Source organism: Cetorhinus maximus, chromosome 7 (genome assembly GCF_964194155.1).
Source record: "Cetorhinus maximus chromosome 7, sCetMax3.hap1.1, whole genome shotgun sequence".
In the NCBI taxonomy this organism is placed as follows: domain Eukaryota; kingdom Metazoa; phylum Chordata; class Chondrichthyes; order Lamniformes; family Cetorhinidae; genus Cetorhinus; species Cetorhinus maximus.
In genome coordinates this window covers 28,077,554-28,090,884 of record NC_135885.1, presented here as the reverse complement: position 1 = coordinate 28,090,884, position 13,331 = coordinate 28,077,554, and the positions used below count along the sequence as shown (strand labels likewise).

The following is a 13,331-nucleotide window of genomic DNA, read 5'->3' as shown; positions in this document are numbered from 1 at the left end:
AATATGATTCTCCCTCAACATTCTCCCCCAACAGCAAGCCTTCCCCTGACAAGCACAAAACTTGCCACAAATAATGTCAAAAATATGGTTGAGAATTTCCTTGGAGCTGCTCTGAGGAAATTTGCAGCTATGGTGTTAAAAGTTGCAACAACTCAAAAAAAAAAGGATAATTTTACTGATCCCATACACATGCTGGAGCATGGGTTGGAGTCCTGTGGTCCTAGCCTCCTGTTCTGATCCCCATAGGGACCGATAACTTTTAAAATGTGATTTGAATTCCCAATGACCAATTGAAAGGAATTGCACAAGATTTCATGTTTTAAGACTTTTACTGAAACAAACAAAACGAGAACTCCACATTGCATTCATACATTACAGCATGCTCTTTGCATAATTATAGTCTATACAGGACCCAGTTCAAAGTCACTCCCGGCTTCTGATGGACTTGCTTCTCCCTTTTCGATGGGCTGTAATGCCCAGTGACCATCTAAGGGTCTTTTCCTTAGTTCAGGATTTTTCAGGAGACTGACCTCCAGCAGCCATGCTCGCTCCAGTGATTTCTCTCTCCCTCTTCCTCTTCCTCTCTTCTCCCCCTCTCTTTCCCTCCCTCCCCTTTCCATCTCCCATATGGCATTGTGCTTTATGATGATGTCAACATGCTAAACCTCACCTTTTTATGATTAGCTCAGGATGAATTTTGTCTACATATTTTAACAATTATTTTAGAGTCCAGCCATGTCATCCTTAGAAATAACATTTATTTTGGGTAGTTCAACCTTCTATGGGGAAATAAGATCCCAAATTAAATTCTCAATCCAATATGTTTTAAGAATGAAAATATATGGCATTTTGTGGAAAAATTACGTCAATGAGTATTGTTGTGAACTGAAATTTTTAATTTCCCCCTTCGTTTAAAGGTATGCCTTCTGCAGATATAACTGGAGACCTTTACCTTTCATATTTCATAACCACCTTGCATTGTGCCAAAATCTTAATTTAATTTGGTCCATAATATTTTTTAAATGTCAAATTTCTGCACGCACACTAACTCTATGTATGTAATAAAGCTGGAATATCATCTTAACCTTTCTCACTAAATAAATAAGGGCAACTGTGTGGGCATGAAAGCTGAGCTAGCTGAAGTGAACTGCGATACTAGGCTTGGGGATCACTCAATAGAGATTCAATGGCAGACATTTGAGGAGAAATTTCAGAATACTCAGAGTAAGTATATTCCTGATATAAAGAAAAATTCTGAAGAGAGGACCCACCATCCGTGGTTAAATAAAGGAGCTAAGGAAAGCATCAAATTGAAGGAAAAAGCATATAACTTCGCAAAGATGAGTGGCAGGTCAGATGATTGGTCAGAATATAAAGAATGGCAAAGAATGATTAAAAGGTTAGAGTATGAGAGGAAGCTGGCTAGAAATGTTAAAACAGATAGCAAGTGTTTCCACAGGTATTTAAACAGGAAAAGAGTAAGTAAAATGAGTGTTGGTCCTCTAGAGAATGACAATGAGGAGTTAATGGTAGATAATAAGGAAATGGCAGATGAAATTAACATATTTTGCTTCTGTGTTCACTATAGAGGATACAAAAAACATTCCAGTAATAGCTGCAAATCAGGAGGTGGAAGGGGAAGGGGAACTTGGTGAAATTACATTCATTAGGGAAGTGGTATTGAGCAAACTGATGGAGCTGTGGGCTGACAAGTCTCCAGGTCCTGGTGGACTTCATCCTAGGGTATTAAAAGAGGTATCTAATGAGGTAGTAGATGTGTTGGTGTTAATTTTCCAAAATTCCCTAGATTCTAGAAAGGTTCTAGCAGACTGGAAAGTAGCAAATATAACCCCTCTATTCAAGAAGGGAGGGAAGCAGGAAACTATAGGTCAGTTAGCTTGACATCTGTTGTGTGAAGCTGTTAGAATCAATCATTACGGAGGTTATAGCTGAGCACTTGGAGAAAGTCAAGGTAATCAGACAGAGTCAGCTTGCTTTTGTGAAAGGGAAATCATGTTTAACCAATTTATTGGAGTTCTTTGAAGGAGTAACATGCACTGTGGATAAAGGGGAGCCTGTAGACGTGCTGTACTTGGATTTCCAGAAGGCATTTGATGAGGTGCCACATCAAAGGTTATTGCAGAAAATAAAAGCTCATTGTGTAGGGGGTAACACATTGGCATGGATAGAAGATTGAACCAAAAACAGAAAATGCTGGAAAATCTCAGCAGGTCTAACAGCATCTTTGGAGAGAAAAAAAAGGAGTTAACGTTTTGAGTCCGTATGACTCGTCTTCAGAGTTAAAGAGAAGTAAAATGTGATGAAATTTATACTGTTTAAGGGGGGTGGAGCAGGTGAAGCTGGATTGAAGGCCAGCGATAGATGGAGGCAAAGGAGAGATTGCCAGAGATGTCATAGACAAAAGGACAAAGGGGTGTTAATGATAGTGGTACTGGCTAAAGGCGGTGCTGATGATGGCATTAAGGTCAGAAAGCAGAATGTGATAATAGCATGACAAAGGTAAGCACTCTGGAAAGAACAACATGAACAAGTGATAGATGGTCCTTGTGGGGGTGGGGTAGGTGGAGAAGACGGTGGTGAGAAAAAGATTGAAAATAGGATAAAAAGTGGGGATAAAACAATGAATAAAAATGAAAATAAATAAAAATAAGTGGATTAAAAAAATAAGAATGAAAAAAATAAAAATTAAAAAATGAAGATGAATATTGAAAAAAGGGGATTTAAAAAAAAAGAGTCAGGCCAACATCAGACATGTGGGCATGAGAGGAGGATGGGGTGTTGAAATGGCAAGCGACTGGAAAGTCTGGGTCATGCTTGTGGACAGACCAAAGGTCTTCTGCAAAGCGGTCACCCAATCTGTCAACTTTTTACAATTTATATCAATGACTTAGATAAGGGGAGTGAAGACACAATAGCTAAATTTTCAGATGATGCAAAGATAGGTAGGAAAGTAGGTTGTGCTAAGAACATAAGGAAGTTGCAGACAAATGTAGATAAGTTGAGTGGGCAAATATCTGGTGGACAGAGTATAATGTGGGAAAATGTGAAGTTGTTTACTTTGGCAGCAAGAATAAAAAAGCAGAATAATACTTAAATGGAGAACGGCTGCAGAATTCTGACCTACAGCGGGATCTAGGTGTTCTAGTGCATGAGTCACAAAAAGTGAGTATGCAGGTACTACAAGTAATTAAGAAGGCTAATGGAATGCTATCCTTTATAATGAGAGGATTTGAACATAAAAGAAAGGATGTTATGCTTCAGTTAGGCAGGCATTGGTGAGACCACATCTTGAATATTGTGTGCAGTTTTCATCTTATTTAAGGAAGGATGTAAATGCATTGGAGGCAGTTCAGAGGAGGTTTACTAGATTGATAACATGGAATGAGCGGATTGTCTTATGAGGATAGGTTGGACAGGCTGGGCTTGTTTCCCCTGGAGTTTAGAAGAGTGAGGGGTGACTTGATTGAAGCATATGAGACTCTGAACGGTATTGACAAGGTGGATTTGGAAAGGATGTTTCCTCTGGTGGGTGAGTCCAGAACTAGGGGGCACTGTTTTAAAATTAGGGGTTGCCATTTTAGGACAGAGATGAGGAGAATTTTTTTCTCTAAGAGGGTTGTGCGACTTTGGAACTTGCTGCCTCTGAAGGCAGTGGAGGCAGGGTCATTGAATATTTTTAAGGCAGAGTTGGATAGATTCTTGTCAAGCAAGGGAATCGAAGGTTATTGGGGGTAGATATGAATGTGGAATTCAAAACACAAACAAATCAGCCATGATCCTATTGAATGGCAGAGCAGGCTCGAGGGGCCAAATGGCCGCCTTCTGCTCCTATTTCGTATGTTCATAAATAGGCACTCCAAAAACAAAATACATCAAATATGTCTGCAGGCAAGCTTTTGAGCTGTTAGCATGTAACAATATGGTGCTGGAGGTAAAATAAATGTCTGTTGTGTGGTACTATCAGGTTACAGAATTTAGGGGGAGTTTTAACTCCCTCTGTCTGACAGAAACTGGACAGAAATGGAGGAAGTGTACTTGTCAATTCTTTCCCATCCCACACCCATTTTAACACCACTGTTCCTTCAGGCAGCTTTAAGTTGCCCACCTCTTCATAACATAGGCCCTGTAAAATCAGGGCCTTCTCACTTAGGCCTGAACCAGATATAGTTTTAACAAGCTACTGAATGGGACATCCAATGCAAGCCTCAGTAAAACCTGGCAAGCAAGAGTAGAGTTGCAATAAGGTAAATTATAAATGTTTTCTTTGTGGGGTCAGGAGGTGCAGAAGTGCTTGTCAAGACGCAACATAGGAAATTTGGGCTGCTTCTCTTCCCCCACCCCTCCCCCACTTCTCATGTGGAAACCTCCTGCATTTCAAACGCCACTCCTGTGACTAATCTTGGTGAGCTCTGGGCCATTTGATTTTCATTGACCCAGAGACGGTGCTACCACTAGTGTGCAGCTGGCTAATGCATGGTAAGTAAGTCCCGACTGTTAAAATGAAACATACCTCTGCAGCATGGGTGGGCCGCTTGTGTTTCTTGCCTGCCTCCTGCCAGTGAGCTGAGATTCCTCCTTTTGTTATCTTGTCTGTGCGGTAGGGGGGCTGCTCTTGTGTTTAAAAGAAAGGCTGGAGCAGCTGACAAAAGTGTTGGATGTCCTGACCATGTCTCCTTCTTGCCTGCCTGTTTCTTTTGGGTTACTAATAACAATGACTGGCTTTTGTGTAGCTCCTTATTTAACAGAGAAAAATGTCCGAATGCACTTCACAGAGGTCTGATCAGACATAGCTGGAGATTGAGCTGGAGATATTAGAAGGGGTGACCGAAAACTTGCTAACAGCAGAGATAAGACTTGGGAGAAGCAAGAGAATAGCTTGTACTTGCCCTCAATGACTAAAGAAAATGGCTGCCACTCTGAAGAAAAGCATTATGGGGGCATTCGTTCTAATTTGGGGAATTTATTTAAATTTGAGGTTTACCCTTCTCAAGTCCAAGGTTGACATTTTGGAAAGTAATAAATTTATTGTTGGCTGCTTTTTCTTACCGTTGGGACAACCTTGACTTGCTGTCGTTCAATGGTTAAATTCGTATTGAATATTTGAATCCTCAGCGTTCTTTGTTTCTGTTGGTAGGACAAACATTGTTTTGTGTGAAATGGAATTTTAAATGTTTTATGGGTTTGAAGTAAACATTTAAAATCAAGTAAAGTTATTGCAAATGCAAATACAACTAACAAAGCACATTGCATTTGGTTTTGAGTTCATTGCTCAATTAATTGCCCAGAGGGTGGTGATGGTCTGGAATGCACTGCCTGGGAGGGTGGTGGAGGCAGGTTGCCTCACATCCTTTAAAAAGTACCTGGATGAGCACTTGGCAAGTCATAACATTCAAAGCTATGGGCCAAGTGCTGATAAATGGGATTAGGTAGATAGGTCAGGTGTTTCTCACGTGTCGGTGCAGACTCGATGGGCCGAAGGGCCTCTTCTGCACTGTGATTCTGTGATTGCGCACTGCAAAATCAGTTCAGATCTTATTTTAACAACTGAGACCGTTAAATACTCGTTTATTTTGGTTGGGGAAGGAGGGTTAGGCACTGCTACTTCTGGGCAGAACTTTCTGAATATAAAGCTGCTGAAAGGCTGTTTCTCCTGTCTGGACAGTCTAGAACTAGTGGCCAGACTCTCAGGATAAGGGGTCAGTTATTTAGGCCTGAGCTGAGCAATTTCTTCACTCAAAGGGTTGTGAATCTTTCGAGCTGTCGGCCATAGCAGGCTGTGGATGCTCAGATGATGAGTCCATACAAGACTGAGATAGATGTTAGGGTAGGAAGGGATATGGTGGTTACAAGTGAATTTTCCCAAAGGAAACAGCATTTTTTTTCCACTTTAGTGTTCCATCCCAATACATGGATACAGAAATTGACAAGATTAATTAAGTTTTTGAATTAATTTCCAATGTCAGAAGCTCATGGCCAGAATTTTTGGCTTGGCGAGCAGGGGCGGGGCCCACTCACCAAGGCATAAAATGACACAGGGTGCCGTCAGGCATGCGTCCCGAAGTCACCGCGCGTCATTTCGATTTTCAGTTCGGCCGGCACGCAGCCAACGCGACTGTGCGCCCGCCGAACTGTCAAAGGCCTATTAAGGCCATTTAAATATCAATTAAAGCAATAAACTGAGCTGCCTGTCCAACCTTAAGGTTGGCGGGCAGGCGAAGAGCCCAGGCGGACTTCACATTTTTTTTCATGGAATTTCATCCATGGGTGGGATGAGGTTTCATGAAGGGTTTATAAATTAAATAAATTTTTTCATTAATGTTCCTTGACATGTCCTAGCTCATGACATTGTCGTGGGAGGGGACATGTCTTAAAATATTTTAGTTTAAGGTTTAAAAATTTAAATAATCTCCCTGAGGCCCCCCCCCCCAGCCACACAGGGAGCGCACAGTATTACTGAGCGCACGTCACGTTGGACGGGCCTTAATTGGCCTGCCCACGTTAAATGGCAGTGCAGACCTGATCGTGTTCGCGCCCGCCCCCGATGGGGGAAAGTTTTCCCCCGTGCCTCTATCCATTACCTCACTTCTGTTATATCCCTCGTTGGACATGGGAAAATCTGGCAGTCCTATTGAAAGTTGCCGTACCTTATTCCACTGTACAGAGTCATGACCTCACATTAATGCTGAAATACTTAGAAAGGTTTAGGCATTAACTGAAAGAAACAATTGTACATTCTATCGATTATTTGAAAGGGGTGAGATCATTGCAATTGATTTTAATTTAATATCCTGGAGTTAAAGTTCTCTGATATTTTTCATTATTTTCTACAATAACAATGTTAAGATTGCTTTGCTGTAACTGAAATTGTGTTTTGACTAGATAAGTGTTTGAAGCCTTCAGAATTCAATAACTTAATGCAATAATCCAATACAACATTATATATTACGTTATGCAACAGTGACCTGCTGCTGAAAAATCCCTCATTTGGTCACATGATGTTATGCACCTTCACATCAGCAATAATATTCAAGGTCTTGCACCAGATCTTATCACCATCTTCTCAGATAACATAAGTATTCCTTTCCAAGGCTTTGAACGCCAAACCACTTCCTTACAGTTTTACAGGCTTTTAACATTCAATTTTAGTGACAGCTAAATATCTGTTTGTTTTGTCTTCTCTTTTCAACCCTGATGGTGTCTTGAGCTATGCACTTGATGCAGATTTCCTAATAAAAAAAGAAATGAAACCGTACTGAGCAAACCTCTGAGTTTGATTCTTTCTGTTTGATGTTTGAAGCCATTGGGGATAAATGGGTGCGAATTTTCTTTGGAGTTGCGCCTGCTCTGCCACTAAGTGGGGTTTGCGCCAACATTACACCTGTTCCGCTGCACCTCTTATTAGTTATGGCAGCAGAGTGGGAGGAACCCTGAGGAATTTTCCAGCCATCAGCTTGTAACTCCCTTCCAGGAGTTAATAAATAATAAATTATTTTCTGGCCTTTGCTGCTACTGCAGCCTTTACTCTTGTAGCTTAATGAGGCATTGAGGCATTAGCTTCACTTATAAAAGTCACAAGCACACAAAAGGGAACCCCCTGCAGCTCCCAGTAGTTCTGGGAGCAACAGATTACAGAAAGTCAAACAGGCGACAGCCCATGGCTGCAAAGACCCTACATGATTTAAGTGGAACAAAATCAGGTTGAACTCTTTTTTTTATAGCTATGTACCTTAATTCATGATTGGGTTGCCCTCACCCTCCCACACCACCTCTACCCTCCCCAAGTCTGCTGCATTCACATGATCCACTGCCAATCCAGGAAAATCTCCCTTAGTATATCACCTGGTCAGGTTTGTGCACTATGCTATTCCAGACAACGAGTAACTCGAGTGAAAAATGAAACCAGACCAAGTAAATCAACCAAGGAAAAATGGTGCTCAGTGCAAGAAATTAACTCAAGCACCACATTTGCTTTATATAAATTCCTGTCAATACTTATTTCATATAATGAGTGTTTCTTTCTCTTCTGTATTTAATGGGTAGTTCTAACGAGAAAGGTCAGAGATGGATTCCCAGGTTGCAAACCTTAGTTTTTTTATTTTATTTTGAAATCTAATTTGAAGCCATGGAAAACTAAATGATCGGAAGTGTCAATTACTTCAGTTTTGTCTGATACAATTTGTTACCAACTTGACCACAATAATCTTTCTGGCCCCTTTATGTTCACATGTGTTTCTTTGCAACAATGTTGGCAGTGCATAGGCATGGATTGGGGAGGAGTAAAAGACAACACACAAGTAGTTTTCAAGTATAAAAACTGCCATCTTAAATGGTTAAGTATAAGGTTAAAACTGGCGTAAAGAAAAAAAGCAAAATGTATAAAAAAAGACTTGAAGCAACTTGAGGGAGTAAAAGAAGAAAATTCCAAAATATTAAATTACACAGTGAAATACATCAAAAATAACAAGATTTGCCCAGATTTTGCAGTTGTAAGTAATACTGAGGCTAATAGCGCTCACTGTTATTTTGGAATAAATCGAACAGCAACTTTTAGAGATCACCAAGCATTCAGCTGAATGTTGTCCATGTTACCCTGCTCCTCCATCTCGCCAAGAGTCTCAGCATTGAGATGCATGAGTGTGAATTTGTAATACGTGAGGGATACCCACTGAACTCAGCAGAAGTAGTTGAGGTTTGTCCATTCCCATGTAAGTAAATTTGGAGTGACATGTCCGGCCAAACAACTTCCCCAGCACTTAAAATGAACTTTTACAAGTACGACTCCACATTCTTTCAGACCTTAATTATTGTTGAAGCTTTAAAAAAAAATTCTTGTTACCTTTTCTTTTCCCTCTTTCCTAATCCAGTTTTTCTTTCCCTCGCTTTAGTTTTCTTTCTGGGTATGATTTGGTATTGAATTAACTATTCTGCCTTACACTTCCTGATTCAGGCCTTCTTGGCAGGAGTTTTCCAGTTGAGAGGAAGTTCCAATGCAGGAGTCAAATTCAGGTCGCACGGTCAGGTGGTGGGACATCCTCAGGGATTTTCCTGCCTGCAGCTAATTATTGCTGGCAAGAGGGGGAGCCAACCAATAATGGCCAATAACGGTGGGTGGTGGGAAGGTCTAGTAGGTCAAAGTGCTCTAGTTAAGGGACAGTCATACAGCTGCACATATAGACGGCATTGGTAGGGGTGTTGAACAAGGAGGCTGTGCAGGAATATATGGAGCCAGACGGAGTGTGGCTCCATGGTTCATTGATGCCTCGCTGGAGGTGTTTCCGCAAGAGAACAGCGAGAGGTCCTGTTCTGCAGTGGCTGGGCTGAAGAGGCCAGCAAGGCTCAGAAAACAAATGCCTGGTTGGAGGTGGAAGAGGAAGTCAAGAACCATGGAGTGTTCACACAAACAGGTAGGAACTTTATCAATGATTTCATACGGTGAGTGGCATTCATACTGGCAAGCTTGCAACTCTGCATGTCATAAATGGCAACCATGGGTTGTGAGGCAAGGTGCCCAGCCCATGCATTGGGCGTGCCTAAGGACCAGCATCCACAGTTAGGTGCAGTGTTTGGAGAGAAGGTGTCATTGTGGTAATGTCAGTGGACTAGTAATCCAGCGGCCCAAGCTAAAGCTCTGAAGAAATAAAAACAGAAAACGCTGGAAAAACTCAGCAAGTTTGGCAGCATCTGTGGAGAGAGAAACAAAGTTAATGTTTCCAGTCCGTGTGACTCTTCAGAGCTGAAGAAGAGTCATACGGGTTTGAAACTTCAACACTGTTTCTCTCTCCGCAGATGCTGCCAGACAAACTGAGTTTTTCCAGCATTTTCTGTTTTTATTTCAGATTTCCAGCGTCTGCAGCATTTTGCTTTTATCTTGATGCTCTGGAGACATGGGTTCAAATCCTATGGCAGCTGGTGGAATTTAAATTCACTTAACAAAATACTTGAATATAAAGCCAGTTTCAGTAACGGTGACCATGAAACTATCACCAATTGTAAAAAAAAAAAACCCATCTGGTTCACTAATGTCCCTTTAGGGAGAGAAATCTGCCATCCTTACCTGGCCTGGCCTGCATGTGACTCCAGACGCACAGCAATGTGCTTGACTCTTAACTGTCCTCTGGAATGGCCTAGCAAGCCACTCAGTTCAAGGACAATTAGGGATGGGCAACAAATGTCAGCCTTGCCTACAACACCCACATCCTATAAGAAAAAGTTGCCTCGTGCCAGCAGCCCATGGTCAATTAGAGGTGATTGCTGTATTGTCAAGAGGTGATGGCTGCTTGCAATAGGCCTCCCAGTGGTGGTGATGCTGGACATGGAAAGTGGCAGCCTGACAAATGCAGCTCTGCTTTGAGGTGAGAGTAACACTGTACTTGTACGTGTTTTTAGAAGAGGCATGCTCATAGTGCTAGGGAGCAGAGGAGAACTGAAGGTGGTCTATTGCTCATAGCTGTAGTGACTCCAATGGAAGTGGAGGCAGCGGAAATAAAATGGGTTGTAGTAAGGCAGCCTGTCGCTGAGGGCAAGGTGGGTGTGGAGCCCATAGAGAGTGAGTAACATGATGGATGAAGGCATCAAACATTCTGATGAGTACTAACAGCCATGTGACAGGAATCTCCAGATCAAGGACAGGCAGGAGGAGGTGGTTGAAATCCTAACTCGTTAACATCACTCATTCCCCTTGCAGGTCCAGTAATGGTTGAGGGACCGACAATGGCTCCAGGACCACATGACACTCAGGCGAGGATCCACCATCTGAACAGACAGCATCACATCAGTCCAGAGCACCTCCGCCAGCACAGATACTCTCACGTCAGTGGGCATTGATGCATGGTTACAACAGTTGATGAGCATAACTCAGACGCATACGAATAGGCAAGGGAGAGGAGGCAGTGACAGCTGTGGACACTCCCCTTTCGAGGACTGAGGAAGAGCCCTCGGGGGCAGTCAGCAAAGCAGCATTGTGAAACGTGTGGATAGATTGTCGGTAAGCAATAGGTTATCAGGAGTAGGTGGGATGCAGATTTGAGGTTACTATCAGATCAGCCATGATCTTATTAAATGGCGGAGCAGGCTCGAGGGGCCAAATGGCCTGCTCCTCCTTATTCGTATGTTCGTATTGCATGTATGGACCTCTGCCAGAGTTCCCAGAGGCTGCTCCCTCTCATGGCGCAAACGATGGGAGGGGTCCAAACGTGATAAGAGTGGCTAGAGATGTGGTGCATGTGAGTGCATGGCCTCCTTCATTGAGAGAGTGGTGACCTCGTGGAGAGACACGTGAGGCAGACCACAAAGTGGATGCAGCAGAAGAGCACCAACCTCCACAGTTTGGCCTCACCCATGAATATTGGGTAGGCAAGATGAATCCAAAATGCATGGACTAGTTGAACCTCTACAGGTAGGCAGGGAAGGGCAGGTGGTCCTTGAAAGGGTGGAGGACCGACTGCTAAAGCTTATGGGGGGCCTTCATGGATTCATAGTGAATCCTCGGCCCATTTGACAACACAAATGCTTCATGAACCTCAGTGGCTCCCCAGTGGGCTAGGCCCCTCTGGGCTCAGGCTCCCAGAGGCCCCCTGCCGAAGCCATCTCATGCGCAGGAGCAGATAAGGCAGCCTCTGCCTCAGCGTCAACTGCAGGCACTGGGGAGCACAACCTAGGAGCACCAGAAGTGTTTGCGTAAATCTTTGTAGTTGTACTTGGGGCCTCATTGGGTGATAGTATTTTACTGATTACCAAAACATTACGCGTATGTGCCATGTTAAAGGCCTTGTAATGCAATCTATAATGGTCCGTCCATTCATTTCTGCACCAGTGGGCCTTTATCAGATGGTGAACAGTTGAGATACAGAACATGAAAAGGAGTGCACCAGAATGAGGGCAATTGTGAATGTATCCCTCGAAATGCGGTAATGATGGGGTCACCGAAATGGTAATGGCCTTTAGTGAAAGATCATTAAGGCTGCCTCAACGAGAAGACTGAATCATCTCGGAGGAATTTTAAAGGGCTCTGAGAAGAAGTGTGTTCATGAGTGAGTCGTGTGTCTCCCTGGCATTCATGCCGATGCCTGTTGACATCAGACTCGGGTATATTTCCATTGCCCTTTTGGTCTCAATCCTATTCCACCTCATTCTCTTCGGAGGAGGAGGCAGCACATTTAATATGGTTTCCATTCTCAAATGCTACTCCCCTCTGGAGCATCAGTTTGTACGCTGCACTCTGCACAACCATAATATGTGAAACCCTTGATGGGCATATTGCAGGGCTCCCCCGGATCTATCTAGGCACCTGAACTTTATTTTCAGAAGGCCTATGTGGCTCTCATAGTTACATGGCAGCAGTTGTCAGTTTTCTCTGTGTCTCTGTTAGACCATAAGACATAGGAGCAGAAGTAGGCCATTCGGCCCATCGAGTCTACTCCACCATTCAATGACATCATGGCTGATCTGATAATCCTCAACTCCACTTTCCTGCCCTTTCCCCATAACCATTGATTCCCTTACTGATTAAAAATCTGCCTATCTCAACCTTGAATATACTTAACGACCCAGCCTCTACAGCTCTCTACGGTAAAGAATTCCGCAAATTGACTAGTCTCCAAGAGGAGAAATTGCTCCTCATCTCTGTTTTAAATGGATGTGCCCCCTTACTCTGAGATTATGTCCTTTGGTCCTAGACTCTCCCACAAGGGGAAACAGGCTCTCAGCATCTACCTTGTCAAGCCCCCTAAGAATCTTATGGCCTGCATCTTCCGGTCGGTGAGCAGGGGATAGGGCCCACTCGCCGACGTGGGAAATGACATGGGGTGATGGCGGGCAGGTGTCCCGACGTCACCCCGCGTCATTTACATTTTCAGGTTGGCGGGTGCAGAGCTGAGTCGTCTGCACACCCACCAACCTGTCAACGGCCACTTAAGGCCATTAATAAAGTAATTGAGGTAATCAATGGACCTGCCCGTCCAACCTTAAGGGCGGGATGAGGTTTCATGGGGGTATTAAAATTTAACTGAAATGTATAAATAAAAAAAATTGACATGTCCCAGCTCATGTGTCAGTGGCACATGAGGGGACTTGTGAGTCATTTTTTTTCTGATCTTTATTCAATCTTTCAAACCTGAGCTGATCTCCCTGAGGCAGCACTTTGCCTCGGGGAGATGAGTGCGCTCTATCGTGCGCATGCGTGAAAGAGCGCACTCCCAGCTCAGGGAATTCCTCCCCCCCTCCGTCTGCACAGGGAGCGCATAGCACTTCCTGGCGGACATCACGCTGCGTGGGCCTTAATTGGCCCACCTGTATAAAATGGCAGAACGCCC

The 13,331-nt window shown here is 43.3% G+C and overlaps 1 protein-coding gene across 3 annotated transcripts in view; it reads left to right on the top strand.

The window, feature by feature from the left end:
* The window catches only part of gpr143 (G protein-coupled receptor 143), a 100,866-nt gene that overhangs the window by 75,399 nt on the left and 12,136 nt on the right, over nt 1-13,331 (top strand). The gene's annotated exons all lie outside the window — the stretch shown is intronic.